Source organism: Porites lutea, chromosome 14 (genome assembly GCF_958299795.1).
Source record: "Porites lutea chromosome 14, jaPorLute2.1, whole genome shotgun sequence".
NCBI classification, from domain to species: Eukaryota; Metazoa; Cnidaria; class Anthozoa; order Scleractinia; family Poritidae; genus Porites; species Porites lutea.
The window spans coordinates 239,088-264,847 of NC_133214.1; the positions used below are offsets into that span (position 1 = coordinate 239,088).

General features: G+C 38.8%; 2 long non-coding RNA genes across 2 annotated transcripts; both read right to left on the reverse strand.

The window, feature by feature from the left end:
• Positions 1 to 385: 385 nt before the first annotated feature.
• LOC140924729 (uncharacterized) lies at positions 386 to 19,618 on the reverse strand. The gene is made up of 5 exons (XR_012164330.1): positions 18,515 to 19,618; positions 16,159 to 16,217; positions 15,720 to 15,801; positions 14,963 to 15,073; positions 386 to 893 (listed from the first exon to the last, which is right to left on the reverse strand). It is a non-coding gene; the product is annotated as an uncharacterized lncRNA (long non-coding RNA).
• Positions 19,619 to 20,397: 779 nt separating this feature from the next.
• LOC140924981 (uncharacterized) lies at positions 20,398 to 25,657 on the reverse strand. The gene is made up of 5 exons (XR_012164363.1): positions 25,615 to 25,657; positions 25,445 to 25,509; positions 23,289 to 23,398; positions 21,520 to 21,643; positions 20,398 to 21,091 (listed from the first exon to the last, which is right to left on the reverse strand). It is a non-coding gene; the product is annotated as an uncharacterized lncRNA (long non-coding RNA).
• Between the last annotated feature and the right edge of the window lie 103 nt (positions 25,658 to 25,760).

Sequence of the window (25,760 nt, forward strand, 5' to 3'; positions counted from 1 at the left end):
AAACACCTGATTTAATAATAATAATAAAAAGCTGTTTTCCACCTGAAATAGCCGATTCTTAGCTCTCTAGACCTCCTAAACATCTATTTCGTTAAAAACAGCTGTTTTCCATGTAAAATAGCCGAGTTTGAGTTCTCTGCACCTCCTAAACAGCTGAATTGATCAAAACAGCTCATTTCCATCTATTTTCCATGAGGGCCCAAATGAATAGCAGCTGCTTAACTTTAGTGGTTACCGTTTATAAGTATTTTTTTCTTTATTTATTTATTGATTTCTTACAGAAAAACAAAGTTTCGAATACTACAAACGTTTTATTGACCACTTTCGACCAGAAAAACTATACCATTTAATTTCCAAGAACAAAATTGTCAGTTATAAGCTTGTCATTTATTTCTCAACACATACAATTAATTTACACATTGCTCATTAACTTAAACGAAAAACAAAGCTTTACATCCTAAGCAGCAGTTCAACTGTTCAAGTAGAAAACCCAACGTCTATCATTGGCCTTTCTCAACTTGAGCTAGCCTACAAAGACAGCTTACACTTTGCAATGCTACCATTGGTTTTCCCAACTGAGGAACAAGCACAGAAATTCTATACTCATGAAGTGTTACTACCCAGATCTGGGTTGTGCTTTTGATGGGTCGTGCTGCATGGAAAGTTTGCTTCAACTAATTAGAAGCATGACGTAATCTAGGTAGTGACGTGTAGTGGGAAAGGAATTGCTGTGATCATTCCTCAGACATCATTTTGCAGGGAAACCAGACACATGAAAAGCTTTTATTATTGGATCTAGATCATTGTAATGTAGTTCCATCCAAAACGAGGTTGGCTTCCTCTCTATGCCTTCAAGGTCTTTTACCAGAGTCACGTTCCATCCACATGTTTTACTGTAAAGAGAAAGTTTTAACCCAACGTTATTATTGACTAAACTATCACCAGCTTTTACATATATTACAGTTCTGTACTAATATGGCGATAATGTCAACCCTGACGCCTTTCCATCAAATTAAAGCTTACAAGTTTCAGTTGAGATGGTGCCTCACAGTGCAAAGTTCTTACACAGCTTATATAAAGATAAGGGCCACGAATGTCCAGAAATAAAAATGACTAAAACTTTGTAAACTTTATATTTTACACAAAATAATTCCATATGACATCATGATTGACAAAATTGCTTTCCATTAGCTGAGGAATGGTGCATCAGATAGCAACAGAGACAAATTTGAAACTCGCATGTAAAATAACGTGAGCTAACCCCTTTAAAAAATCACTTATATGGCGACTCTGTAAAACGGACATTTCTATAGCCTGGAAAGCCTTTCCTTCCATCTAGAACATCAGAAATCAATATTTCAAGGCCTATTTTCACCAAAAATAGAGAAAGATAAAATTACAATTTTTTAACTTTAACCATGGATTATCCCCTTTGGATAAAAAACACTACCATGGCGACTCTGTAAAATGGACCTTTTTTGTCTGGAAAGTCTTTCTTTCTATGTAGAACATCAGAAAAAAATATTTCTAGGTCTATTTTGACCAAAAGCACAGAAAAGTCAGATTTCAAATTTTCAACTTAAACCATGGGTTAACCCCTTTGGAAAAATCACTGATATGGCGACTCTGTAAAATAGACATTTTTAGAGTCTGGAAAAGCCTTTCCTTCTATCTAGAACATCATTAAACAATGTTTGTAGCTCTATTTTGACCAAAAACAAAGAAAGATCAAACTTCAATTTTTTGATTTAAACCTTAGGTTAACCCCTTTGGAAAAATCACTAATATGGTGACTCTGTAAAATGAACATTCCTCTTAGTCTGGAAAGCCTTTCCTTCCATCTAGAACATCAGAAATCAATATTTCAAGGCCTATTTTCACCAAAAATAGAGAAAGATAAAATTACAATTTTTTAACTTTAACCATGGATTATCCCCTTTGGATAAAAAACACTACCATGGCGACTCTGTAAAATGGACCTTTTTTGTCTGGAAAGTCTTTCTTTCTATGTAGAACATCAGAAAAAAATATTTCTAGGTCTATTTTGACCAAAAGCACAGAAAAGTCAGATTTCAAATTTTCAACTTAAACCATGGGTTAACCCCTTTGGAAAAATCACTAATATGGCGACTCTGTAAAATAGACATTTTTAGAGTCTGGAAAAGCCTTTCCTTCTATCTAGAACATCATTAAACAATGTTTGTAGCTCTATTTTGACCAAAAACAAAGAAAGATCAAACTTCAATTTTTTGATTTAAACCTTAGGTTAACCCCTTTGGAAAAATCACTAATATGGTGACTCTGTAAAATGAACATTCCTCTTAGTCTGGAAAGCCTTTCCTTCTATCTAGAACATCAGAAACCAATATTTCAAGGCCTATTTTCACCAAAAATAAAGAAAGATAAAATTACAAATTTTTAACTTAACCATGGGTTAACCCCTTTGAAAAATCACTACTACGCTACCTGTTTAAAATGGACATTTTTTGTAGTGTGGAAAGCCTTTCTTTCTATCTAGAACATCAGTAAACAATATTTCTAAGTCTATTTGGACCAAAAACAAAGAAAGATCAAATTTTAAATTTTCAACTTAAACCAAGGGTAAACCCCTTTGGAAAAATCAATAACTTGGTGACTCTGCAAAATAGACTCTGCAGAGTAAAGTTTTAGAGTCTGGAATTCAGGGACCGCGGAGTGGGAGGGGCTGATAGGGCTACAGCCCTACCACTTTAATTATATGACTTTGCTCTATGAAAGAGTGGGATGCTTCCTTGTCCAAACTATTACAAACCGATTTGCGTGCAAGGATAATAAGATACAAGGCCCAAATGGAGCGATTTTACGAATTTGACAACTCTGTAAAATGAAAATTCTTCTTAACCTGGAAAGTCTTTTCTTCTATCTAAAACATCAGTAAAAAATATTTCTAGCTCTATTTTGACAAAAAACAAAGAAAGGTCATATTTCACATTTTCAACTTAAACCATGGATTAACCCCTTTTAAATAATCAAACATGGCGACTCTGTAAAATAGACATTTTTAGAGTCTGGAAAGACTTTCTTTCTATCTAGAACATCAGCAAACAATATTTCTAGCTCTATTTTCACCAAAAAAAAAAAAAAAAAGATCAAATTTCAATTTCTTGACTTCAACCTTTAGTTAACCCCTTTGGAAAAAGCACTATTATGGCAGCTCTGCTAAATCGACATGTCTTCAGTCTGGGAAGCCTTTCTCTCTATCGTCAACATCAATAAACAATATTTCTAGGTCTCTTTTGACCAAAAACAGAGGAAAATCAAATTTTAAATTTACAGCTTTAACCATGGGTTAACCCCTTTGCAAAAATAATAACTCTGTAATATGGACATTTCTTCAGTCTGCATTTAGCCTTTCTTTCTATCTAGAACATCATCAAACAATAATTCCAGGACTATTTTAACAACAAAGTCTTTCCATCTACAACATCAGCAAACAATATTTTAAGGTCTATTTTGACCAAAAACAAAATGTCAGATTTCAAATTTTAAACTTAACCATAGGTTAACCCCTTTGGAAAAATCACTAATATGGCGACTCTGTAAAACAGACATTTTTAAAGACTGGAAAGCCTTTCCTTCTATCTAGAACATCATTAAACAATGTTTGTAGCTCTATTTTCACCAAAAACAAAGAAAGATCAATTCTAATTTTTCAACTTAAAACATGGATTAACCCCTTTGGAAAAATCACTAGTATGGGACTCTGTAAAATGGACATTTTTATACTCTGAAAGGACTTTCTTTTGATCTAGAACATCAGCAAACAATAGTTGTAAGTCTATATTTTGACCAAAACCAAAGAAAGAATAAATTTTGAATTTTCAACTTAACCATGGGTTAACCCCTTTGGAAAAATCACTAACACGGCGACTCTGTAAAACGGACATTCTTCTTAGTCTGGAAAGCCTTTCTTTCTGTGTAGAACATCAGAAAACAATATTTCTAGCTCTATTTTATCCAAAAACAAGCAAAGATCAAAGTTCAATTTTTCAACTTAAACCATGGGTTAACCCCTTGAGAAAACTTACTAATATGGCGACTGTGTAAAATGGACATTTTTTAGTCTGGCAAACCTTTGTTTCTACCTAGAACATCAGCAAACAATAATTCTAGGCCTGTTTTGACCAAAACCAAAGAAATATCAAATTTTGAATTTTTAACTTAACCATGGGTTAACCTCCATGGAAAAAACACTAATATGGCGACTCTGTAAAACGGACATTCTTCTTAGTCTGGTGGAAAGCCTTTCTTTCTATGTAGAACATCAGAAAACAGTATTTCTAGGTCCATTTTCTCCAAAACCAAGCAAAGATCAAATTTCAATTTTTCAACTTAAACCATGGTTTTAACCCCTTTAGAAAAATCACTACTATGGAGACTCTGTAAAATGGACATTTTTTAGTCTGGCAAACCTTTGTTTCTACCTAGAACATCAGCAAACAATAATTCTAGGCCTGTTTTGACCAAAACCAAAGAAATATCAAATTTTGAATTTTTAACTTAACCATGGGTTAACCTCCATGGAAAAAACACTAATATGGCGACTCTGTAAAACGGACATTCTTCTTAGTCTGGTGGAAAGCCTTTCTTTCTATGTAGAACATCAGAAAACAGTATTTCTAGGTCCATTTTCTCCAAAACCAAGCAAAGATCAAATTTCAATTTTTCAACTTAAACCATGGTTTAACCCCTTTAGAAAAATCACTACTATGGTGACTCTGTAAAATGGACATTTTGATAGTCTGGAAAAGCCTTTCCTTCTATCTAGAACATCATTAAACAATGTTTCTAGCTCTATTTTGACCAAAAACAAAGAAAGATCAAACTTTGATTTTCTGCCCTAAACCTTAGGTTAATCACTAATATGGCGACTCTGTAACATGGACTTCTTAGTCTGGAAAGCCTTTCTTTCTATCCAGAACATCAGAAAACAATACTTCAAGGTCTAATTGGACAAAAGACAAAGAAAGATCAAATTTTAAATTTACAACTTAAACCATGGGTTAACCCCTTTCGAAAAATCACTATGGTATGTGTGTAAAACGGACTTTTTTTAGTCTGAAAAGCCCTTTTTTCCATCTAGAACATCAGCAAACAATAACTCTAGGACTATTTAAACCCAAAACAAAGAAAGATCAAATTTTAATTGTTCAACTTAAACCATGGATTAACCCCTTCGGAAAAATCACTACTATGATGACTCTGTAAAATGGACATTCTTCTTAGTCTGTAAAGCCTTTGTTTCTATCCAGAACATCAGAAAACAATATTTCTAGGTCTATTTTGACCAAAAGCAAACTAAGAAAGATCAAATTTCATTTTTCAACTTAAACCATGGGTTAACCCCTTTGGAAAAATCACTAGTATGGTATCTGTGTAAACTGGACGTTTTTTAGTCTGGAAAACCTTTCTTTCTATCTAGAACATCAGCAAACAATATTTCTAGGTCTATTTTGACAAAAAACAAGGAAAGATGAAATTTTAAATTTTCAACTTAACCCATGGATTAACTCCTTTGGAAAAACCACTGCTATGACGACTCTGTAAAATGGACATTCTTCTTAGTCTGGAAAGCCGTTGTTTCTATCCAGAAAATCAGAAAACAATATTACTAGGTCTATTTTGACCAAAAGCACAGAAAAATCAAATTTCATTTTTCAACTTAAACCATGGGTTAACCCCTTTGGAAAAATCACTAGAATTGTATCTGTGTAAAATGCACATTTTTTAGTCTGGAAAACGTTTCTTTCTATTGAGAACATCAGCAAACAATATTTCTAGGTCTATTTTGTCCAAAAACAAGCAAAGATCAAATTTCATTTTTCAACTTAAACCATGGGTTAAACAACAGGGGTCTTTTTTGCATGAGCATGTGCGACCACTGATGAAGCGATGTGGATGGAGGCTCACCACAGGGTTTGCCTTCATCAAAATGGCACGTCTCAAAGCTATCATAGCGATTATTTTGCTCGTTGGTCTTGGCGAATGTGCTAGTGATTTAACAAAATGTGTAGTTTGCCAAAAAAAAAACTCTAACATGGTCTTAACAAAAGCAAAGTAGACCGGCTTTAACATACACGAGCTACTATCAAATTTCATCTCCCCACTTGACCTGGACAAAAGCGCGTATATGTAGTGCCTGGAGGATTGCGCTGACCTCATCAAAGTCTAAACAAAGTGCAGAAACATTTGTTGATGCAAGTAAACACTTTCAATTTTCTTTGTTTTGAAATGGGAAAGGAAGAGAAATATTAAAAAAAAAACATAGCAAATTTCAGCGAGTGGGTTCGAAGTGCGCGAAAGCCGATGTCCAGTTCAGCAGTGAATTAATATATGTTCTACAATTTTCCCAGCACTTTAAAGCTACAAAATTAAGAGCACACGAGACGTAGATTAGTCACCTAGTGAGATGTTGGTGGTAGTCACTGTATGTCTCGAACAATAAAAAAAAGTGAATATCAATGAGACATAGTCAAAACTGCATTCAATAGGACCGAATTTAAAGTCCAATCTTGTGACCGATTTTGATGAAACAAACGGTTAGGTTGCCCAAGAAGTACAGTAAACATGTGATGCCGACCAAAAGTTAAAAATCATTAGAACATTTAAGTTCTGGCCAAAAGCAAATTCCTGTAAAAGATGCATTACAATGTTAGTCCAGGCAAAAAACAAGAAGTTCTACAATTTTCCTATAAACAAACTTTGTATCGCTAAAATACTTGAGGCAAAAACTTTCTATTCCAACTGAAAACGGCGTGGTAGTCGCCCGCTGATCGTTATTAATCCACTCCCGAAATATGGCTAAATCAGCTATTAACAAATTATTGACAGAAATCCTCTAGGGCATCGAGAAACTGATTTACATACGATTTATAGACAAACACTAAATAAAGAACATTTTGCTCAATAGCTACGCATCAGCAATGCATACTATGCCAAACTTTGCGGTTCTTAAAGGGGAATCAAGACACGAGTCGAGCGCAAAACAACAACAAGCAGCCATGTTCGTGTCAGACATCCTTGAGAAACTTGCTCTTTCACCTCGTTCAGCGCATCAGTCTCCACTTTAAATCAACAGATCTTTACTTATTTTGTACAACGAAGGTCTTTCCTAAGTTCCTGCTACCATTTCAATCTCAAGCAAGCTTTCAAAGTTAACAATTTGGTTCCTATGACTATGCAGCACGGTCGCTGTCACTGGTCGCGTGCTCTTTGAAAGGTCGGCGGCCACGCCTGCTCATGCAAAAAATACCCCTGTTGGGTTAACCCCTTTGTTAAAATCACTAGTATGGTATCTGTGTAAAATGCACATTTTTTAGTCTGGAAAGCCTTTCTTTCTATCTAGAACATCAGCAATCAATATTTCTAGGCCTATTTTGACAAAAAACAAAGAAAGATAAAAATTTTAAATTTTCAACTTAAACCATGGGTTAACCCCTTTGGAAAACTTACTAATATGGCGACTGTGTAAAATGGACATTTTTAGTCTGGAAAACCTTTGTTTCTACCTAGAACATCAGCAAACAAAAATTCTAAGCCTGTTTTGACCAAAACCAAAGAAAGATCAAATTTTGAATTTTCAACTTAACCAAGGGTTAACCCCCTTGGAAAAATCACTAATATGGCGACTCTGTAAAATGGACATTCTTCTTAGTCTGGTGGAAAGCCTTTCTTTCTATGTAGAACATCAGAAAACAGTATTTCTAGGTCCATTTTCTCCAAAAACAAGCAAAGATCAAATTTCAATTTTTCAACTTAAACCATGGGTTAACCCCTTTAGAAAAATCACTACTACGGTGACTCTGTAAAATGGACATTTTTATAGTCTGGAAAGCTTGTCTTCTCTCTAGAACATCAGCAAACAATATCTGTGGCTGTATTTTGACCAAAAACAAAGAAAAGTCAGATTTCAAATTTTCAACTTTAACCATGGGTTAACCCCTTTGGAAAAATCACTAATATGGCGACTCTGTAAAATAGACATTTTTAGAGTCTGGAAAAGCCTTTCCTTCTATCTAGAACATCATTAAACAATGTTTCTAGCTCTATTTTGACCAAAAACAAAGAAAGATCAAACTTCGACTTTTTGACTTAAACCTAAGGTTAAACAATAATATGGTGACTCTGTAAAATGGACTTCTTAGTCTGGAAAGCCTTTCTTTCTATCCAGAACATCAGAAAATATTTTAAGGTCTATTTGGACAAAAAACAAAGAAAGATCAAATTTTAAATTTACAACTTAAACCATGTGTTAACTCCTTTCGAAAAATCTCTACTATGGTATGTGTGTAAAACGGACTTTTTTTAGTCTGGAAAGCCCTTTTTTCCATCTAGAACATCAGCAAACAATAATTCTAGGACTACTTAGACCCAAAACAAAGAAAGATCAAATTTTAATAGTTCAACTTAAACCATGTATTAACCCCTTTGGAAAAATCACTACTATGATGACTCTGTAAAATGGACATTCTTCTTAGTCTGTAAAGCCTTTGTTTCTATCCAGAACATCAGAAAACAATATTTCTAGGTCTATTTTGACCAAAAGCACAGAAAAATCAAATTTCATTTTTCAACTTAAACCATGGGTTAACCCCTTTGGAAAAATCACTAGTATGGTATCTGTGTAAACTGGACATTTTTTAGTCTGGAAAACCTTTCTTTCTATCTAGAACATCAGCAAACAATATTTCTGGGTCTATTTTGATGAAAAACAAGGAAAGATGAAATTTTAAATTTTCAACTTAAACCATGGATTAACCCCTTTGGAAAAATCACTACTATGACGACTCTGTAAAATGGACATTCTTCTTAGTCTGGAAAGCCGTTGTTTCTATCAAGAACATCAGAAAACAATATTACTAGGTCTATTTTGACCAAAAGTACAGAAAGATCAAATTTCATTTTTCAACTTAAACCATGGGTTAACCCCTTTGGAAAAATCCCTAGTATGGTATCTGTGTAAAATGCACATTTTTTAGTCCGGAAAACGTTTCTTTCTATCGAGAACATCAGCAAACAATATTTCTTGGTCTATTTTGAACGAAAACAAATAAAGATCACATTAAAATTTTTCAATGTAAACCAGGGGTAACGTGTTCAGAAAATCACTACTATGGCAATTCTGTAATAATTATGGACATTCGTCTGGTTTTTATCTGGAACATCAGCAAACAATATTTCTAGGTCTATTTTGCACTCTTTTGACGGAAAACAAGTAAAGGTCAAATTTGAAATTTTCAACTTGAACCACCAGTTAACCCAAGAGCCATTATGGGACAGAGAGGGATCTTAGGGCGTCTGCCAGGATATGTCAAATTTCACTACAGTTTTTTTAGGTTGTAATTACACGGAAGTCCAATTCCTGAGACGTCTGCTCATTTTAATCGATTGTTTTAAACGTCATCAAGTCCACACCCAACTGCCTCAAAGCAAACAGCGCAAAATATTGTAATAGCAACTGTTGAATATTAAACATGACGTTTTCGAGTGAAAGTAAAAGCCAATAACAGTTCGATGGACAGTACATTGATACCCCAATACATACTTAAACGGGAATGACCTAAGCTTTAATTTAAGAGTAATAGAAGAATATTTTGAGCCTAAAATTGGGAGAACAATGAGAATATTCATAATGGGCCAAAAAAACAACTTTTTAAAAAAAAGAAATTAGTGCAGTCAACCATTTAAGAGAATGAGAAGACTCAATATGAGAAGTTATTCAGATAAAAATACTATTAAATCATATTTAATGTAGTTAACGACTAGGAGCTATGGTCTCGGGTGTTTTTGGCATTCTTTGGTGGCGTGTTGGTCGTTTGTAGCATTGTTGCATGGCTATGTTTGCATTTGTAGCATTTACCATTGTTTGTGAGCATGGGGGGTAGATTCCTGTCCAGTGGTATGCCGCTTTGGCGCATGCGGAGGCCATGTGCCTATGCTGTGTTTGCATTGTACTCAAAGCTTTGTTAGCGTGGCGTGGCATGGCGTGGCAGTAGCGTTTCTCTTGGTTCTGTCAAAGTTTTTTCTGGTCGAAGTGGTTTTCGTTACCGTTGTTCCTCATTGTTCCTGTTGTGGTTCGTCCTCTGCTGGAGAGTTTTTGGTTGTCCTCTGTAATGCCGCGTCCACCTCCCTCAACCAACAACAGCTTATCGGCGGGCCTTCCAACCGAAGACTCCGTTCCATCTACGGCAACGTCTGAAGATTCAGTGTCGGGTACGTCTTCTAGTTCTTGGTCACCTCAGTTGGCTGACTCCCTCACTGAGGCTGTGGTTCGGGCAATCGGAAACTCCATTCCCACCATAATTTCATCGATCCAGAGAAACACCTCCTCGCAGGCTTCTTCGGTTCCAGGCGTTTCTGCTAGCGGGGCTCCACAACCTTTACTTTCTTCAGCATCCACTTCGAGTGCAAGTACAAGTGACGGTGTTTCTTCGGTGGCTTCAGGTACATTTACCCTTCCCGCATTTGTTCCTACGTTTACGCCAGTGTCGGCCATTACCGTCTCGAGCTCGGCCCGCCCCGTGGCTCCTACTCTCTCCACTTTTGTATCGCCTGGCGTTACTAGCGGTCTTCCAAGCCTCGAGTCTTCGTTGGCATCACCCAAGTCTGAGAAGGCTTTTATCGTTGGTTGTTTTATTTGTTGTCTGTCAACCTTCGCGCCGTGAAGCAGGAGCCGCAAACGTTCCTCGATTGTAAGCTCATGGTGTCCTCGTCAAAATGCAGGCAAGTGGAAATAAAAGACATTTTGACTTGGACGGAAGCCTTTACTATTTTTCAGATGGTGCTGTGCGCAGCTCACCCTAATTGTTGGCCCGATCTGTCCAAGTATAAGCTGCTTATCATTCAAACGGCTCGTCATTTCTCTAGTTCAGCCTGGTTAGAGTATGACCTGGTGTTCAGAAAGGATGCGGCTGCCTCTGGCCTCAGTGACTGGTCAAGGATGAACTTAGACCTATACAACTTTCACTTAAGGTCTCCAGCCATGGCCTCACCCCCGCTACCTCGGTCGTCTTCTTCCACGGCATCAGCTCCACTTCCTGCCGCCTCCCGTGACACCAGCTTGGCCCCTCCTTTTTGCCATTCATGGAATGATGGGCAGTGCCGCTGGCCCTTTAGTAAGTGTAAATATCGACACCGCTGCAGTAACTGTGAGGGTGAACACACCCAGACCAATTGTCAATTTCCCAACTTCTCTGGCGCACGATCCCAATCTCCTTAACCCAGGGGAAGAGGGGGACGGTACTGGATAGGCAGTTATGCCCGGTGAGGCTCGTGTACATAGTGTAAATAGTTTTGTTGCGTCGTCAGGGAGGCAGCATGATCTGTGTTCCTCGGTCAAGTTGTCTTGTTCTGTTACAGTTCCAGTTAGTATACCCATTCATTCTTTCTCGCCACTAGCCCCGGCCTCCCAGGTCTCTCCATTACGGCTGGATCAATGTCAGACTGAACTGCAGCATCATCCAGACCAGGCAGCAGTGGCTTATGTGTTGTCTGGATTACGCGAGGTTTTTTGTATTGGCTTTGAGTCGTCCATGGTCAATCTTAAGTCTGCTTCTTCGAACATGCGTTCCTCCTTCCCTTTTGTGATAGACTCCTACTTGCAGAGCGAAGTTTCCTCCGGCGGGGTCGCTGGCCCCTTTTCAGCCCCTCCTTTTCCTTCTCTACATATCAGCCATTTTGGGGTCATTCCCAAGAACAATCAACAAGGCAAATGGCATCTCATCCTTGACCTCTCCTCTCCTGTTGGGGACAGCGTGAACGATGGCATTCACTTCTGTTGCGGACCTCGTTGAATGGATCTTGGTTCATAATTATGGCATGGACTTCCTACGCCACTAGCTGGATGACTTTTTTACCCTTGGTCCACCGTCATCCCCGCTCTGCCACTTCTATTTACTTACCTATGTTCGCCTTTGCGAAAGGCTTGGCCTCCCCCTTCATCCTGACAAGGTAGAGGAACAGACTACTTGCTTAACTATCCTCGGGATTGAACTTGACTCCGATAGGCTTCAGGCTTGCCTGCCCACTGCAAAAAGAGACCGGATTGTTGCCTTACTTGAAGAGTGGTCCACCAAGCATTTCTGTAAGAGGCGGGAGTTGGAATCCTTGATTGGCCACCTCCATCACGCCTGCAAGGTTTCCCCATAAGGGAGGACTTTTCTTTGTCGGATGATTGACTTGCTTTGTGCCTTCCGCCTGGATGATCACCCCATCAGGCTAAACCAAGAATTCCGTCGGGACCTTACCTGGTGGCGGGAGCTCTTTCAAACCTGGGACGGCCTCAGTTTCTTTTGCATGCCCATGTGGGCGCCCATCCTGGACTTCCAAGGCTCATCGGATGCTGCAGGCTCACTGGGCTACGGGGCTATTTTTAACACCAAGTGGTTTTGCGGCGCTTGGTCTATGGAGCAACGGTCATTATCGATCGCGTACAAGGAGCTCTTCCCCATCGTTGTAGCTGCCGCCTTATGGGGTTCTCAGTGGGTCTCCCCGCGGGTCGAGTTCCTGTGCGACAATGAATCAGTGGTGGCTGTACTTAAGTCTGGCACTTCACGGGACCACCACTTGATGGGGTTGCTGCGTCATTTATCCTTGCTGGCTATACGCCACTCATTTAAGTTTACTGTGTCTTCAGTTCGTGGCTTGGCCAATCCAGTAGCTGACTCCCTCTCACGCTTCCAATTTCAGCGTTTTTGTCGTCTGGCACCTCAAGCCGACCTGACTCCCTATGTGATTCCCGAGTCGCTTCTGGCCACACTCCAGATGTGTTGACCCAGAGGTGTCAGTTTCTGCTCTCCTAGGGACTCGCACCTTCCACTCAGCGTGTTTATCTCTGCTCAACATCGCTATATTGACTTTTGCCGCCGGGATGGTCGCCTTAACAGCAATGGCTCCTTCCCTCCTGCCGATGAGGAAACTCTCATGCGTTTTGCTTCACTCTTGGCCGACAACTTGACCCACGTTCCCTTCACATTGACCATGGCTTGTCAGACCCTTTCGTCAACTGCCTTCGCTTGCAGCGTTTGTACAGGGGAATTAAGCGGGTTCAAGGTCCAGTATCAGTCTGGTGCCTGCCTATCACCCTGGATCATCTGCGGGCGATTCAACATGGACTGGACTTCTCCAGGAGAGACCATGTGATGCTGTGGGCGGCATGCTGTTTGGGTTTCTTCGTTTTCTTACGAGCTGGGGAGTTCACCGTGAATTCTGCATTTCAGCCTAGTATCCACATGACTGTTGCTGACCTGCAAGCTGATTCCCTGGTAAATCCTACCTGTTTTAAAGTTCATATCAAGTGCTGTAAGACTGATCTGTTTCGCATGGGCTGTGATATATATGTGGGGCGTGGTGAGGGCTCAGTGTGTCCCATCTGTGCCTTGGACAACTTTTTGGCTCTGCGTGGCTCTTCTGAGGGTCCTCTCTTTACTTTTAGTGACGGTCGCCCTCTTACTCGGCAACAGTTGTCATCCACAGTTCAGTCTATCTTGCACCCAGCTGGCTATACTGGCTCCTATTCAGGCCATAGCTTCCGTATTGGGGCGGCAACTACATCTGCTGCTCGGGGAGTTCCGGATCATCTGATCAAGACCCTGGGCCGGTGGTCTAGTGATGCCTACCAGATTTATATTCACACTCCAGATAGCTCCATCGTCCATGTATCCAGACAGCGGGCTGCATAGCAGGTACCTCTACTACCTTTGGGGCTGCTATGGGGGTGGGTGCCTCAGATTTGGGCCCTCGGGGCCTGTGGCTCTGCAGCCCCGAGCCCCCTTGCTTCGGGTTTCCTACCCAGAGGTCCCTTCGGCTTGGCGTGGGGGTGCTCGTGGCTGGGTTGTGGGTTGGTAGGCCTGTTGGTGTTCTTCCGCCTTGGGGTGTATTGCGGTTACAGCCCCGTGACCCATGGGCACCCAACCTCCACTTGCGACGCAGGCATTAAATACTATTAAATCATACTTAATGTAGTTAACGACTAGGAGCTATGGTCTCGGGTGTTTTTGGCATTCTTTGGTGGCGTGTTGGTGTCTGTAGCATTGTTGTGTGACTATGTTTGCATTTGTAGCGTTTACCATTGTTTGTGAGCATTGGGGGCAGATTCCTGTCCAGCGGTATGTTGGTTTGGCGCAGTCTGGAATTTGTTGCCTATTTCACTAATTAGCTCTCCTTCTATATTGTTTTTAAAAAAATTTAAAGAATTATCTCACTGATAGCTTAATTTTCTGATCTTGCTCACTCTGCACTCAGCCATGAATTTAGTTCATTAGGTAGTTGAAGGAAGCCTATTAATATAAGCTTCAAGCTTTGTTAGGCTTCCTTGTCACATTATTTTTATAATTTAATTAACAACTTTTGTTCATGTTGTTTAAGGTTTTGTGAGTGACTAAATAAATAAAATAAATAAATAAATAAATAAACTGTAGATATAAAAAGTAACTAAAAAGTAGAATAAGTGTTCACTTTGGAAAGAATCTCGATGACAGTGGTATTTTATGGTTATTAAAACTCCGGTATGAGTTTTCAATTTGAAAAAAGCCCCATTGGAAAAGTACCAGAATTAGAGTGGTATCCCTATGTTTTGCTGTTCCCTGATTTATTGTGTAAAACAGTTAAAGTGTCACCAGCTGACACAAAATACGTTTCAACGACTAGATACACTCCATCAAATTTCCACAAAAAAATCAGTTCTTCTTTTCCTGGTTTACGCGTATACCCTCTTTTATCCTTCTTTCTTTAATACTCAATTCAACCCTAATTCCCCCAAAATTCAACTGCCATCCCCCCTTAAGCACTCCTCTCCAATGACCTCTCTTCTCCACGGTCCTTCTCCTTCAACAGGGGCAGGAAAAAAACCCTCTCCTTTTGATGTACATTTTATTGTCTAAGCTTCTTCCGCTCTTTTTTCTTAGCGAAAGACTTGTAAACTTACTTCGCTTCAGTGTTGCTGATGTTTTATCCATGATGTTCTTGCTCAGTGTTGCACAATCTTCCTCTTCCACTTTCTTTCTTTCTTTCTCTTGTTCTTTTGCTTTGACAGATCCTCATAAAATAAGGAAGAATTATATATTAGCTGTTATAACTCTGTAGACTGCCCTTAGTCTCACATCTAAACCGAAAATGACATACGCTTTAATTTAAGAGTAATACAAGAATATTTTGAGCCCAAAATTGGGAGAAAAATAAGAATATTCACCCTGGGCCAGAAAAACAAAATTCTTAGAAAAAAGAAAGAGTGCACTCCTTATAAATGAAAAATTAGACCAAATTAACCCCTTTTGTTAACTACGATACAAAACTCTATCAATGTAAAAAGTATCAGCGAAAACAAATTTTGAGCTGTGTCCTCAATTTTGGGATTATCCTTCAATTCTTACTGACGTTTACTCTTATAACTCTGTAGGCTGCTTAGTCTCATATCTAAGATAGCATTTGAATGCTAACCAAGACAATTCATTTGATTAGCTGTATTGTCGATAATATAATCATCTGAATCATACAGTGAGCTAAGTTGAGGTAAGAATTAATGACAGTTTTTCTAAAGTTATTTGATACATTTCACCACTTTCAGGGTAGCAGCCTTTTGCAGTAGCTGTTATGGTACACTCATAGAAGAGTAAATTTGTAAGATAAGCAAAGTAAATTGACATTCATTGTAAGCAAGGCCAGGAAAACAAGTGTAAACATACTTTCTCATAGTTGCAGCAGTACCTGATCCTTGAGGCACTTTTTACTGGGGTCTGTTGGTTTGGAGCTTTCGCCCTGTTTCCACTGTAAAAAGTATTTGAAAATAAATTGAGAGGAAAAAAAATAATCAGTTTGATTAATCAGCTCTGCTTAAATTGAAAACAGATTAATTTAACTTAATTTTATAACCCTAAGCTTGGCTTACTGTGTAATTAAGGTTTGCTGACGTAAATCACATATCCACCACGCCATTTACTCATTAAAAACTTTCGCTTATAAACAAGTTTACAACAAAAACTCAGGGCTTATTGATAAAACGTAAACAAGACTACAGCCCAGCAAACAAGAATGTACAAACAGCCTAAAATTACACATTAAAATTAAGTCAAATAGACTGATTTTTCTTGCAGATAAAGCAAGTTGAAGGTAGCAAAAACTCACCAGTTCATCCATATCTAGTAGTAGGGCAAACAATAAATTCAAAATGGCAACACTCGTACCTGTTAGAAAACAGGGACAGAAATCATTATTCTGAATACTTGTATAAACAAAAGAGAAAAAATAAAAATAGAAACAATCCTTGACGTGCGTACACATGGAAAAAATACTAAACCGAAGGAGATTTTCCAAATCAAACATTTCTTTACAATTTCTTTAAAAGTTAAAAATAATTTATTAAGGTTGAGGTGCTACGACTACACTCTTTCTTTTTTACCAGAATATATTTTATAAAATATCGCTACTGAAATCTGAGACTGAGATTTTCAACAGGATTTGTTAGTTTGTGTTGAAAATTGGTTGTCCCTTTCTCTAAACAAAAAAAAATAGCAAGCAAACTTCAAAAAACTGCACCGTTAACAGAGTCAAATGTTCAATGCTAATAACAGTTCGATAAAAGGTACATTGATACCCCAATACATCATGAACCAGAAATGATATAAGCTTCGATTTAAGAATAATACAAGAATATTTTGACCCTAGTTATTCAGATAAAATGAGGGATAAGAATCTGTTGAAAGTCAACGATCACAAAAGAACGATGGCTTTGCTTTGCTTGAAGTCCAAAAAACATCTTAATGAGATATGGCCTCTTATAAAAAGCCAGCCGTTGCTAAGGGGAATTGTGATAGTATATATTGTGTGGTTCCAGAAAATATCCATACCCCCCCCCCCCCCCCCCCCCACGGAAGATCATTGGAAATTCCAAGGGGGAGGGGGGTTCAAAGGCAGTAATTTTCCAAGGGGTAGGGGGGGTTCATGGGAAACTACTTTCCAAAGGGTGACAGACCATGTACAAAACATTTAATGCAACATATGACCGATTTGAAGCACAAAAACATACCTACGTACATTGTTTTGAAACAAAGGTCGGTACTCCTGGCCATTGACATGAGGTTAACATCATTAGTTTTAATGTTTCTGTTTTTCTTTGAGTTAGCTAGCGCTACAATCTCCCGAAGAACGATGCGTCTTTGGAACGAAGTCGAAAATGATTGAAAATGGCGGACATAGCTGGAGTCTTGTCTTTGTCTCGTTTTCGTCCGACCAACATTAAAGTGCTTTCATTTCTGTTCACTGAGTATCCCTTTTCGCTACCTTGATATGCAGGACACACATTTTTGATAGGTTTCATGTTTTATCAGTGTTTAATGAGGGTGGAAACTAATGAAAAATGCGATGAGACAAGAGTACTTTCGTTCCCATTTCTTGCTCGACCTTCACAAGGCCCAGCTACCTGGCTAGCAAATTCTGGAATCATGACGATGTTCACGAAACCTAGCGCATTGTACGGTGGCCCAGAAGGGTCACTTATGCAAATTAAAAATGTTGCTGCAAATTAAAAATCGCACATGCAAATTAAAAATTGTACATGCAAACTAAAAATATTACCTTCAAATTAAATATAGTACATGCAAACTAAAAATTGTGCTGCAAATTGAAAATAGAAAACATATCGATGCAAATTAAAAACAAAAATTCCTGCGCGCGCAGTATTAGTGATGAGGACCTGGTCCGAGCCGTGCCACCTGGCCTTAGAGCCGTTGGCCCATTTATGTTTCATGTTGGCAATATTTTTAATTTGCATGTCCTATTTTTAATTTGCAGCGACATTTTTAATTTGCAAGTGTGACCCTTCTGGGCCACTGTAGCATTGGCATGTACGTGTTGGTGAAGTTTTCGGCCCTTGAATAATAGTCAACCAGAAGAAACTGACAAAATGTGTAGAAATATAAACAGCCAGACAGGAACCTCGTAAGTTTCTGGGTTTTTCTTGCTCCATTTGCAAAGTTGTTTAAGCGAATGAAACTTACCTTCTCTTCATAATGTTCGTGTCGGAGTAAGCACAAAAACGTAGAACAATCGACGTTTAAACTTTGCAACCAAATGTTTAAGCTTAATTTATAAGCTTACATAAAAACAACACAGACATAATTTGCACACGTGATGGTGAAAAAGCTAAAAGTTGCTGAATAATAAACTTAACAAATGTTTACGCTGCACTGTTGTAATAAAATTCTACCATATTTTCACAACTAAGTTAGTATTAACTTTCTTTGTTTTTAAGTACCCAATGCAAACTACTTTGAATTTCCAAAGTGTGGTAAGCGAAGTCCCTATTTAAAAATTCTGGAAATTCCTGGGGGGAGGGGGGGTCATCAAAGACCCCCTGGAATGGAAAATCCTGGGGGGTGAGGGGGTGCAAATCAAAGAGTCTTCTGTGGGGGGGGGGGGGGGGGTATGGATATTTTCTGGAACCACACATTATAAAAGACCTTTCTAAAAAAGAAATTCATACCAGCCAAACTATAAAATTCGAAGATACAACAGTTCAACCAAAAGCAAGACGTCTGTGGTCAGTCAGGATTCCACCTAATAATTTTAGCTCCAATTATGCACATCTTCGCTTTGACCTGGAAAGACTGAATAAAAGTCAAAGCCTACAAAGCCCAGTGTTGTGGCCGATCTAAAACAACAACACTAGAGACAATGAAGGAAAAAGGTTAGACCATCACCTGTAGAAATAAAAAGAAACTAGAAAGTTAGAAATTATATGTTTTTGCTTTCAAAAGAATCCCAATGAGAGGGGTATCTTATGGTTATTATATCTCTAGAATGAGTTTCCAATTTGAAAAGTACCAAAATTGGAGTGGTATCCCTACGTTTCTCTGTTAACTGATTTATTGTGTAAATTCGGTTGTTTGAGTGTCAGCGGTATACGCAAAATACGTTTCAATGCCTATACACCCCATCGAATTTCCACAAAAAATCAGTTCCCAAACAAACCAGGATTCCCGTTGTCCACGTTAATAATTTTGGATTGGTATCCCTACTTTCTCTGTTAACTGATTTATTGTGTAAATTCGGTTTGAGTGTCAGCGGTTTACGCAAAATACGTTTCAACACCTATACACCCCTTCGAATTTCCACAAAAAAATCAATTCCCAAAGAAACCAGGATTCCCATTGTCCGCTCTGACAATTTTAGATCAGAGTAAAGTGGACCTCCTTCTCTTTAAAAAACAAAAAAGCGGAAAAAATAGAATCATGGTCAATAGAGTTTGCTTGGCAATCCCAAAGCGTCCTACCATCACCTGTAGAGATAGGAAGAAACTAAGAAGTTAGCATAAGGTTACAATTTGAAAAGCACCCGAATTAGCATGGTATCCCTACGTTTCTCTGTTGACTGATTTATTGTGTAAATTCGGTTGTTTGAGTGTCAGCGGTATACGCAAAATACGTTTCAACGCCTGTACACCCCATCGAATTTCCACAAAAAATCAGTTCCCAAACAAACCAGGATTCCCGTGGTCCACGTTAATAATTTTGGATTGGTATCCCCACGTTTCTCTGTTAACTGATTTATTGTGTAAATTCGGTTGTTTGAGTGTCAGCGGTATACGCAAAATACGTTTCAACGCCTATACACCCCATCGAATTTCCACAAAAAATCAGTTCACAAACAAACCAGGATTCCCGTTCTCCACGTTAATAATTTTGGATTGGTATCCCTACCTTCTCTGTTAACTGATTTATAGTGTAAATTCGGTTTGAGTGTCAGCGGTTTACGCAAAATACGTTTCAACACCTATACACCCCTTCGAATTTCCACAAAAACATCAATTCCCAAAGAAACCAGGATTCCCATTGTCCGCTCTGATAATTTTAGATCGGAGTAAAGTGGACCTCCTTCTCTTTAAAAAAAGAAAGCGGAAAAAATAGAATCATGGTCAATAGAGTTTGCTTGGCAATCCCAAAGCGTCCTACCATCACCTGTAGAGATAGGAAGAAACTAAGAAGTTAGCATAAGGTTACAATTTGAAAAGCACCCGAATTAGCATGGTATCCCTAAGTTTCTCTGTTAACTGATTTATTGTGTAAATTCAGTTGTTTGAGTGTCAGCGGTATACGCAAAATACGTTTCAACGCCTATACACCCCATCGAATTTCCACAAAAAATCAGTTCCCAAACAAACCAGGATTCCCCTGGGCCACGTAAATAATTTTGGATTGGTATCCCTACGTTTCTCTGTTAACTGATTTATTGTGTAAATTCGGTTGTTTGAGTGTCAGCGGTATACGCAAAATACGTTTCAACGCCTATACACCCCGTCGAATTTCCACAAAAAATCAGTTTCCAAACAAACCAAGATTCCCCTTGTCCACATTAATAATTTTGGATTGGTATCCCCATGTTTCTCTGTTAACTGATTTATTGTGTAAATTCGGTTTGAGTGTCAGCGGTTTACGCAAAATACGTTTCAACACCTATACACCCCTTCGAATTTCCACAAAAAAATCAATTCCCAAAGAAACCAGGATTCCAGTTGTCCGCTCTGATAATTTTAGATCGGAGTAATGTGGACCTCCTTCTCTTCAAAAAAGAAAGCGGAAAAAATAGAATCACGGTCAATAGAGTTTACTTGGCAATCCCAAAACGTGCTACCATCACCTGTAGAGAGAGGAAGAAACTAAGATGTTAGCATAAGGTTCCAATTTGAAAAGCACCCGAATTAGCGTGGTATCCCTACATTTTTCTGTTCCCTGATTTATTGTGTAATATCGGTTTGAGTGTCAGTGGTTTATGCAAAATACGTCTCAACGCCTATACACTCAGTCAAATTTCCACAAAAAAAATCAGTTCCTAAACAAACCAGGATTCCCATTGTCTGCATTGATAATTTTAGACTGGGGGTAACCTTGATCTTCTCTTTAATAGAAAGAGATTAAAGCTAAAAAGGCCAGAAATCTAGGAATCTGAAGACTTGCAAACTCAAAGCACTCACTTGTTGATGCCGAGAGTGAAATTCCTGCTAAGACCTCCCGGGAACAGAAGCTTTGATATCAATTCCCGCAGTTTGGCAGCGACAGGAACTCTGAAATAATAACGAAAAGTTGATTGTATTGGTGTTGGTGTTTTTTTTGTTAAAATAGAAGCTAATCGGGGTTTAAAGGATTTTTTGTAGCAGTCGATGATTTTTCACTGCAGAGATAATTGTCTGTTGCATCATTTCCTACACAGTACTAACAATGTACATGGCAGATAATACTGAGATCAGTATTAGGTATGTAAGTTTACTTAATTACACATTCTACCCTTTATGCGGTCTGCTACACAAATTACCCACGACTTGCTCCATGCAGGGTTCACGGCATAATCAGTAGAGCAACAGCAGATCCAACTTGGAGATCGTCCGTGGGTGCGAATCATGCCGAGGTCAGACCACTTTCTCTTTGCCTTGTGTGGTCCCCAAATTACCTTTACTTGGCGTAACGCTTACTGGGGCTTCCGGGTTGAACCTACCAGAAGTTGGAAAGTTATTAGTTCCTTCCATCCCTGTCAAGCTTTCTCATATGGACATCTCGGTTGAAATCTGATACAACTTTCAACTGGACATGTATCATTTCCCTTTCCCAGCATTTTACTCCTACAAAAAAATACAGCATAACATGAACGTTATCCTGAGAAATAATGGTTACAAAAATCAGTAGTGCTGTTTACTGAATCAGTAGCCAATGAGAACTCTGAAGGGAAACACCATATGAGATTTGCATTTGTCTTTTTTTATAACAAGGTTGCTTTGCTTGCAGAATTTCAAAACTCTTTTATCCCTATACGGCCTCCCTTTGGTAAGTGTAATGCGTACTTGCAGAAAATATTCATAATCCCCCACGAAGGGCAACGGAAATTTCGAGGGGAAGGGAGGGTGTCAAAAAGGAGGCCATTTTCGAGGGAGTCGGGGTCCGAGAGAGTCGGGGGTTGCTTACAGAGGTCTTTTTCCAGGGAGTTTGAGTAAGATTGGTGAGTTAATAATAAATAGCAGCTTCTCTGTTGAGAAAGCTATCAGTTATTTTACTGTTACCAGTGTTTCAAAACAAGTATTATTGTTAGCATCGATCATGTTTTACCTACAGTCAGCTAAATGCTTTTTGCAATAGTTTTCTTTAATACCATAATATTGTCATCTGCTCATGAATAAACCTTAGGATGTTGTTTAGCCTGCAAGCAAGCTATCCTACTTAGGCAAGCGAAGCAAGCTTCGCAAGAGAAAACGCGTGAGCAAGGGGCGGCGCGAGCGAGGGGCGGCGCGATCTCGCGAGGCTCACTTTGTTTGCCCAAAAAGGAAAGCATGCTTGTAAGCTAGGTGTTGCTTTATTACACAATTGATTCACCGTAATTTGGTTGTGTTCTAAGCCTTTTTGCAACATGTTCTAACTACAATGAAGTAATGAAACTTCACGTGGTGTTTAGTTTGAATGTAACTGGTTCTTTTGTAAATGACATTTTTCGTGTAGTCCGTAGTATAAGGTATCGCCTGTATGGTTTATCATTAGGTAAGGACATAAAAAACATAGTGCAACAAATACAACAATTTTGACCCAAATATACTTCCCAGAGGGTACTCAACCAAATTTTAGGGGGTGGGGGACTATAACAAGCAGCCCCTACAGTGTAAATTCCAGGCGGGGTGGGGGGTCTAAAGTAAAAGTTCCCTCCGTGGGGGGTATGGATATTTTTTCTAGAACTGCACAATAGTACATGTGTTCAGTATTTTACTGACTGCTTCAGTGTATGTGGTGTCTTAGGTGATGGCTTCTTGCAAGGTTCCTACAGATATACATGCATATGTGGTAGTTATTTTTTTATCTCGGGTAATTTTTATTTTTCAACTTCATTAGCAACATCACCATACCCAAAAAGAAAAGAAAAGAAAAACTTTTAGAAAATTTACCTGAGAAATATAAAAAATCAACCACAACATATACATAAACTGGTTTACATGTATTTCACTGTTTATTATAGAATGAATGGTTTTAAAACATTTGCATCATGCATCAGGGTTGTCATTAAGAGCCGGGGGCCGGGGATTTTCCCCGGCTACTAAGAGAGTGGCCCTGGCTACTTTTATTGGAAAATAGAAGAAAAATAGAGCCAAGAGAAATCCCTAGCCGTTTGATTCCCCGCCTACTTGTTGTATTGTTGTTTGTTGGCAACTTGAAATCTTAGTGACAACCCTGATGCTTGCTGCTTGGTATTGAAGCAGGGGGGGGGGGGATTGCATTGTTACCTACCTGTTCAGATAATTAAGGCAAGCTTTGGGTTCAGGTTTTCATGCCCCCAGGTGGTCTCTGAGAATTACAATGAGTGCTTCATGTTCAATTTGCCATGCACAGACATTTTTCTGGAAAATTAAATGTGTTTTACTACCAGACAATAACTTCTACTTATACTGCAGCAGTAAGTTACAATGACTTACAGTACTATAATATAATACGTTTTAAGGCAACTCAGCTTTCTGTATTGCATTTGTTCTGTTTATCAAGAGAATTACTGTAGCTGACTGATTTGTTGCTAAAAATAATACTGTTAATTGTTTGAAAGTTGCTTATCCAGGGAAGGAAAAAAAACAAAATCCACTTGTCCAGTGGACAAGAAAATTTCAATTTTTACTTAACCCCCTCTCAGTAATATTACTTGCACAAAGGTAACACAATGCCTTTTCATCTGTACAGAATAATGTGGTTCTAACTACGTTGTTGTCTATAATAAGTCATACCTGTAAGTATTTTGAGCAAAATTAAAGGATTAATAATTTAATGAGGGTAATTGCACAGTGGAACCACAGGTAATCCAGGCTCACTATTTGTGTCACATACGAGTTTCATATAGCATGAGTAAATATAGAGAACATACAGGGCAAAGTTTAGGTCTGGAGGGTTAGGGTTAAAAATCAACGAAACTTACCACGTGGCGAGTTATTGTTGTCCTTTATATGCACATGAAGTTTTGGGAAAAATAGTCTCCTTCATCTTTCCTACATAGTATAGTGACAGGGTAGGAGGCTGACAACAGTGTTGGGACAGCGATCAACCCCTAAACAAGCACGATTTTTTTTTCGTGAAAATCGAATCCAGTTGACAACTGGTCCAATTCAAAAATGGCACTGAGCTTAAGGTGCCTGGTGACAGGTATAATAAGTCCCCGTGGAGGGAAGGGTGCAGTCGGGCGGTGAGTGGTACTCCCTTCCCTCCTTGGGGACTCATTATACTTGTCACCAAGTATCCCAAGCTCAGTTGGACCAGTTGTGATCCTAACAGCTTCTGGCTGTCATTTGAATAGGTAAACATATAAGCTCTACAGAAACTACTGGCTTCGCGTTGCTAGCTGGAGTCAGGGTTTAGAGAAATTCATGTTCCCCGAGCCTGGCATGTTTATTTAGCAACTGGATTCAATTTTCGTGAAAAAAATCATGCTGGTTTGGGACCGATCAGAGCCCCAGCGCTGCCGTCAGCCTCCTACCTTGTCACTATACTATGTAGGAAAGATGAAGGAGACCATTTTGTGTGCATATAAAGGACAACAACAACTCACCACAAGGAAAGTTTCATCGATTTTTATTTCCATTTCCTAACAAATTTCCCGACCTAAACTTCGCCCCATAAGCTCTCTCATAAAGCTCAAAGATATTTTCTCTAAAAATAAACCTGCCTAAATGTGAGCACAATTAGGTCCATTTCAAACGTTGCGCTACTGCCGTGCCGAACTCAATTGTATGAATTAAATTCGACTTTAGCACGGCAGTAGCACGTCGTTTGAAACCAAGTCGTACTACTACTGTGTAGCACGGCAAGCCTTGCCGTGCTACACGGCAGTAGCTCGGCTTGGTTTTAAACGTCATGCTACCACCGTGCCGAACTCAATTCATAAATTAGAAATACATTACAATACATTTAAAAGTTTGCTAAACCGTTTCTTTATTTTTGTGTTGTGTTTTCAGCAACAGCCGGTCTATTCGATTGAATTAACTTCGACGTCTGAAACCAAGTCGTGCTAGTGTTGTGCTGCAGTCGAGCCAGCTTAGCACGGCAGTAGCACGACGTTTGAAACAGGCCTTACTGGCACCACATACACTGTACATGTTTTACTAAGAAATAGTGAAAAAAGCTCGACAGATGGTTTTTACCAATTCACCTCACATATGTGTAAGGCACATGTGAAAAATAAGCAAAGAAAGACAAAAATCGTGTAAAAAATAAGAAGATAAAAACAATGCTTGAAAACTTATTTCACTGCAATGATTACAAGCTGAAAACCTCTTAATTTTGTAGCACGTTTACCCCATAAGCGCAAAGCTTAATTATTTTAATCATTAAATAGGATGCCGTATTCGTTTGGCTTTTGTCTTTGTTAGTCAAATGCCAGTTTAGACCTCTTACTTTAACCTTACCTGCTCACATGGCCCAGGTAGTTGTCGCTCTGCAGCTAAACTGGACACAGAATTAACGTGAAGTACTGCAAAACAAATAACAAATAACTTATGTTGAAAAACTGTCTCGTTTCTCAAACCCCACATGAAACATTTCAAGTGTTAAACCGTTTTTGCGGTCAATTAAGCACCTTTTTTAATTGTGCGTTTCCCTTTTAAAGGGTGGATTTGAATCCGTACACAACCTCCGACTTCTCCGCCATGTTTGCTTGTTCTTGGTTTGTACCACGTGCACGGCGTTTTCCCAGGATCTTCGTTTGGACCACGTGACCCGAGA